Source organism: Ochotona curzoniae, unplaced genomic scaffold (assembly GCF_017591425.1).
Source record: "Ochotona curzoniae isolate NIBS_2020 unplaced genomic scaffold, NIBS_Ocur_1.0 contig_883, whole genome shotgun sequence".
NCBI classification, from domain to species: Eukaryota; Metazoa; Chordata; class Mammalia; order Lagomorpha; family Ochotonidae; genus Ochotona; species Ochotona curzoniae.
The window spans coordinates 61,365,176-61,372,148 of NW_024466599.1; the positions used below are offsets into that span (position 1 = coordinate 61,365,176).

Sequence of the window (6,973 nt, forward strand, 5' to 3'; positions counted from 1 at the left end):
TCTCACACCCTAGGGTACTGGCTGTAGTAGTATCATAAAATCTTGACAATCAGTGTCAGAAACCCATGCTGCCTCAGGAGCCAGAAAGCCCTAAGTGTCTAACAGCTAGTAACACACAGACATTCCACAACACTAGCAAAACAGGATAAGATACAAATGGCCAAAAGACACATTAAAAAGTATCTGGTTCACTAGCCATCAGAGAAATATGAAAAGCACAGTGAGATTTCACCTCACCTTAGTTGGATGGCTAACAGTTGAAGAAATGAACAAACAGATGCTGGCAAGGATATAGGGAAAAGTGGTATCCTAAACCACTAATGGTGGCTATGGAAACTAGCACAATCATTATGGAGGACAGCATGGAGAGTCCTCAGAGAGCTGCAAAGAGATTTACTGTATGATGCATCCATCCGATCCTGAGAATTTACCCAAGCAAAGTGAAGTCAACATGACTTCACTTTACCTGTTTTTTTTTGTTTGTATCAAGAATGGTTTTTTTTATGCTCAAGTGTGAGCAACCAAGCATTCCCAACACAATGTAGAGATTGATATGGTTATCTACAAAATTTCTGTATCCACTATAGTCGTCGCACGTCTGTATGTCTGAAGAGGAAAGGAATGTCATGATGCAGCCGTGCCTCCTGGGTAGAGCCTGGGCGCAGGGACGGGGTTTCACAATGGGCAATGGTACACATGGATTTCCTGGTTGTTGCCAACAGACACAATTTGGAGCCAATTCCATTGTACTTGACTCCCCCGACCTGGTCCTGATGATCAAAGAAGTTGTGGACACAAGTCCTCATCCCCACGTCCTACACCTTCACACTCTTGTCCGAGGAGCTGGAAACAAAGTGTGTGTCGTCAGGGCAGAAGGCAGCGTGCAGCACCCAGGAGGAGTGGCTGCTCAGTGTGCTAGCCAGACTGGCGTGCTGTACATCATAGATCTTGATGTAGCCATCATCTGAGTCAGTGACGAGCAGCTGCGAGTCCGGGGAAAAGGTTAAGGAGCGGATGGGCATGGCTGGCCTTCCAGTGTGTGCAGTAGTTTCCCGGTTGCGATATCAAAAATATTGATGATGCTCTCTATGGCCCTGCAGGCCAGGTACTTCACATCAAGACTATATGCAATACTGAGAATGAACTTTCCTCTTGTGTCCAAAGAATATTCTTTTTTTCCCACTTTCCATATCAAAAAAATGTTTACTTTCCCCATGTGTGTTCCTGTAGCCAGATTCTGGGTATCAGAAGAGAAAGCCAAAGTCCAGCCATGCACAGGTCCCACGACTGTATCTGTTTGCAATTTTCTAGGTCCCAGAGCCAGATACGAGCATTGAGGGAACTGGACGCAGCGATGGACAGCGTATGGGTGTCTACGGCCATACCACCCTGAACGCGCCCGATCTCGTCTGATCTCGGAAGCTAAGCAGGGTCGGGCCTGGTTAGTACTTGGATGGGAGACAGCGTATGGGTGATGTCCATGGACACCACGCCCAGCTGATGTCCCTCCAGGCTCCACTGCAGATCCAGCCGTCCTCATTCCATTTCCAGACATTCACCAGGTCGCCCAGGGAACCTGTCACCACCGTCTCTGTATTTTCCTTCTTGTTTGTTTTGTGTTTCCTTCTTTGTTTGAGAGTATGGGCACGGGGATCAGAGGAGCAAGAAAAGCAGTATTGTCTTTTTGGAATGGAATTCTGTATTCATAGAATGCACACAATCTGTTCTCTGCATATTAACAAAAAAGCAAAATTTTACAATTAAATATTTTTGTATATCTTGAACAAGTACAAGGAACAGCAATGATCTCATTACCTTAGCACTAGCCAGAGCCTGTAGTACATCATGGCTCTGGGCGGCAGAACCTGTCCTTCTCAGGACATAGTATTCACATGATTGCTTTCCCCTGATAAGATCCAGCCTTGCCTGAGAAAGGCTACCAGTCAGTGGGAGGCTTAGCGGGTAACAGAAGTAAAATGGCATTGGAAGCCTTCTAAGTGAAATAAATTTAAGGACTAAGAGAGAATCTTAAAGAAAGTGAGTAAAAATCAAATTACATACAAAGAAAACTCATTAGGTAATAGTAGACTTAACAGCAGAAGCCTGTTGGCCAGAAAACAGTGGGGTGATACATTCAAGGTCTTGAAGAAAAAAAGACTTCCAACCAAGATTATTATATTACTATTTCTAATGAAACTATATTTTAGAAGTGAAGGAAAATAAAGTATTTGCAAGACAAGCAAAAACAGGCATTTAACACCACCAGGTCATCCTTATAAGGAATTCTGGTAGTCCTACATTGGAAGGATCTATCATAAACACAGAAGACAATATGAAATTCTGTAACAGAGCAGATACAATCAGTAACCAATGAAGAAAAATCACAGGAGTTAGTTCTTTCAATCAGTATTAACTTTGAGTGTAAATGGATTAAATTCCCCAGTCACAATGTACGATTTATTCTAATAGCTTAGAAAAAATATATTTTAAAAGAGCCTGCATGTGGTACAGAGGGTTAAGGCTTATGCACCAGCATGCTACATTAGTATGTCACTTCAACTCCCTGCTGCTCCAAATCCAATGCAGCTCCTGATAAACTGCAGGAAATAATGACCCAACTACCTGGGACCCTGCTACACATGAGGGAGAAAAACAGGCAGATTTTGGCTCCTGACTTTGGCCCAGTTCAGTGTTCTTTGCTTCTCCCTTTTTCTCATTATGCCTTTTAAGTAACACTTTATTTAAAGATGCAACTACATCCTGGCACTAAGGAGCTCAATTCACAGGTGAGAATACATACAGATTAAAGTTTTGAAAAAGACCATTCATGCAAATAAAAACCAAATATGGAGTACGTATTATGGCTCAACTGGCTAATCCTCCCCATGTGATGCCAGCATTCCACTTGGGTGCTGGTTCATGTCCTGATAGTTCCATTTCTGATTCAGCTCCCTGCTTGTGGCCTGGGAAAGCTGTAGAGGATGGGTCATAGTCTTAGGACCCTGAATCTGCATGAGAGACCCAGAAGAAGGCCCTAGCTCCTGGTTTAAGATCAGCTCAGATCTGGCCATAGTGGCTGTTTGAGGAGTGAATAACCACGGAAAATCCTTTCCTTTCTAATCCTGGGACCTGCTCCAGTTGGAAGTGGGAGAGAAGTTGTAGAGACAACAGTGCAGCCTCAGCACGGTATCACAGGAGGTGGAGATTGCTGAGTCAGGAGTTGGAGCTATGGAGTTCTTTGTAGAAATCTAACATAAGAACCCAGACCTGGAACTCGCTGAAGGGAGTGGCACAATTGGCTGCAAACAAAGAGTTGTGTACCAACTGCAATAAGCAATATCAAACTGCGGACCTGTGGGTGACACAGCTTAGAAACCTGCCCCAAGGAGAAGACTCTGCTAACCAGAAGTACAATGAGCAAAAGAAGACACAGGGGCAAAATGAATGTTACTGAAGACTCCCCTGCAAAAGGGCAAAACCCTATGCCAACCTCAGAGTTAACTGAGGAAGACATCGAGAAAATGGGGCACACAGAATTCAGAAAACTCATTTTAAAGCTTCTGATCAACAATGAGAAGTACATACAAGAGTTCAAAGAATTTAAGGACTATTTAACACAAGCAATAGCAGCAATAAAGCAGATCAAGGTTGATATATCAGAAATGAAGAACACAATAGGGCAAATTAAAAGTGCAGTGGAGAGTCTCCAAAATAGAATGAAGCAAGAGAAGAAAGAATCTCAGAATTGGAAGGTATCTCCTGTCACCAGGGGGAAGCAAACAAAAAGCTGGAAACATTGCCGCATCAGGCCAAAAAAAGTATTCAAGAATTGAAAGACACTATTAAGAGGAAACATAAGAGTTATGGGAGTCCTAGAACGTGCAAAAAGAGAAACTGGTTTTACAAATATATTTAATGAAATACTAATGGAAAATTTCCCTAATCTAGAGAAAGAATCGGGAAACAAGATCCAGAGAGGGCACAGAACTCCCAAGAGGCCTGATCAAAAGCGATCTTCACCAAGACACATGATCATCAAGCTCTCTTCAATTGAACATAAGGAAAAGATCCTGAAATGTGCACGTGAAAAAAAATCTATTGACATATAGAGGAATGCCAATTAAACTCACAGGAGACCTCTCACAGGAAACTCTACATTCAAGAAGTGAATGGAGTGATATATTCCAGATTCTAAAAGAAAAAATTGTCAGCCTAGGATAACACATCCAGCAAAGCTTTCTTTTGTCTTTGAAAATTAAATAAAATTCTTCCACAGTAAAGAAAAGGTAAAAGAATTTGCCTCTTTCAAACCTGCCCTACAAATGATACTTCAAGATGCTCTCTTGACAGAGAAGAGGGACAGCCCCTACCAAACCCAAAGGCAAATGTGAAGTACATCCCAGTAAAATGATTACAGAAGACTAAATTAATGAACAACCCATTTCTAAAATGACAGGACCAAAGTACCATCCATACATATTAACCCTGAATGTAAATGGCTAAACCTCAATCAAATGTCATAGATTAGCAGACTGGATTAAAAAACAAAACCCACCTATTTGTTGTCTAAAAGACACATATTTCGCCAACAAAAATCCGTGGAAACTATTTCACATGGGTTTTGATGTTTTCTGTTTCATCTCTTCAAAACACTTTCTTCTGATTAAATTCTTCAATGACTCACAGATCATGAAGTAGCATCATTTTATGCAAAAAGGTTCTTGATTTTCATTTTTTCAGCTACATGTTAGTCATTCAGTAGCATGTTATTTAACTCCAGGATATTGTTAATTTCTTTTTTCTCCCTGATGTTGATTTTGTTTTGTGGCTTTTCATTTAAGGGGATGTATAGTAGCTCTGTAATGGAGACTGTCATATCTAATAACCTGTTATTTAAATTTCATGGCATTGTAAATTTCTATTTTTCTTTCTGTTGTTGATTTTGTATTATGACTTTTCATTTGAGGGGATGTACAGTAGTTGTGAAATGGAGACTAACATATCCAGATGTGAGGATATAATGCAGTATGCATCTCTACTTCTAGATAAAGATGGACCCCCAATAAAACTATTTACTGTATCCTCACAATAGGATGCTGGACTCTGCCATTGTCTGTACCACAATGATGGACATATGATTGGGTATGAAGAACTACACTTTAATACTGATATAGGGGAACTCAGTGAGGGGGTGGAAATTGGGTCTGGGATAAGGGAAATACCACTAGCCTATGGAATTATATCATAAAATGATGATAATAATAATAATAATAATAATAATAAAATGTAAAAAAAGAAAAGTAATACTGAAAAAAAGAAAATAATCTCTATTAAAAAGTAGCAAAAGACCTGACTAAACAATTCTAAGGCATGACTTTTACAAATGAGGTATAAAAAGAAATTGAAATCACTAATCACCAGAGAAATGCAAATTACATATCAAACTGAGATATCTCAAACTCACAAATTTAGGTATTGTCAAAAGGATAAAAGGTAACACATGTCAGTGAGGATATGTTCTACACTGCTGATGGTGTAAATTAGTACGGCCATTCTGAAAAAGAGTATGATGGTTCTACCATAAAACTAAAATCACATTACTATGGAATATTCAGTAATCCTATTTCTAGAATTGAAACCAGTAAGCAGAAGAAATATCTGCACTATCGTGTTTATTGCAACACTATTCACAATAGCAAAAATATGGAGGCAATGTCTGAATAGCTAAAGATGATATACTGATTCACATCTATATATACGCACACATATACACACAAAGGAATGCTAAATGGTTTTAAAAAATGGATTTTTGTCATTTGTAACAATGTGAATGAATACTTACAGGGTATTAGATTAAGTGAACTGATTCAGGCATAGAGAGACAAATACCATTAAATTTTATACACAACGTCTAAAAAATTCACTCTCACAGAAATGTAGAGTAGAACCCTGGTAACCGGAGACTGGAGGTAAGTGGGACCAGCGGAGAGAGCAGGCAACAGGCACAGAGTTTCAGTTACAAGTGTTCAATTCTGGTAGATATGTCAGAGCAATGATAGTTAACAAAAAATATATGGAACATTCCCAAACAGCTAATAGAAAGGATATTAATGTCCTTATGACAAAGAAATGATAAGTTTTCATGATGATAGATATGTTAACTAGGTTAATTTTATCACTACACAATGTAACCATGTATTAAAACATCACATTGTACTGTATGCATATATATATATATACATACATATATATAGACAGATTCACACAATTTTCTTTAAACACAAAACATTATTTAGAAATAAAATGAAAAATTTTAAATATAAATAATGTCTGTTGAAGCTGAACTTTGGCCTCTAAGATGGAGATGAGTGCAAGAAAGAATTTTATTTCCTTTCCCATGAGCTTGGACCCAGAAAGAAGTGAATCTTCAGCACAGTGTCAATAAATGCCCTAGCCAAACCAGAGGCTACTCTGCAGCTTGCACGATCACCCAGATTTGATGCTAAATTAGGGTTAGCAACCTAAGCCTCCAATGCTCCACCCTGATCAGCCATTGAACAGGACCCTTCCTAGGAGGAGGGCCTGTGTGAGATAGCTCTCTGTAGTCGACATGAAGAGGCCTGGGGGCTTCTACTCACACCACCACCAGCTTGAGCAGTAAACCCTTGCTGTGCAAAGCAGTATCAGGGAAGCTTGTCACAGATACCATCAAATGGCTCTCTACTACCCTACAGAATTTTAGCATTTAAAAAGACAAAAATTACAAAAATTCACTGAAAAAAAAAACATAGAATGCCAAACACATTATAGTCATGCTGCATGTTGCTTTGAAAGTTAAGAAACTTTGTCCAAGCCCGGCATAGAAGTAGAAAGATATCAGCAATGAGATCTATTGAGACTATAAAAAATAAAGTAAAATAATAAACCAATGTTATTTAGGAATGAAGTTGGAAAAAACATGATTAAAATATGG

At 39.3% G+C, this 6,973-nt stretch overlaps 1 pseudogene; it reads right to left on the minus strand.

The window, feature by feature from the left end:
• Positions 1-675: 675 nt before the first annotated feature.
• Positions 676-1,844, minus strand: LOC121164985 (annotated as a pseudogene).
• Positions 1,845-6,973: the final 5,129 nt, after the last annotated feature.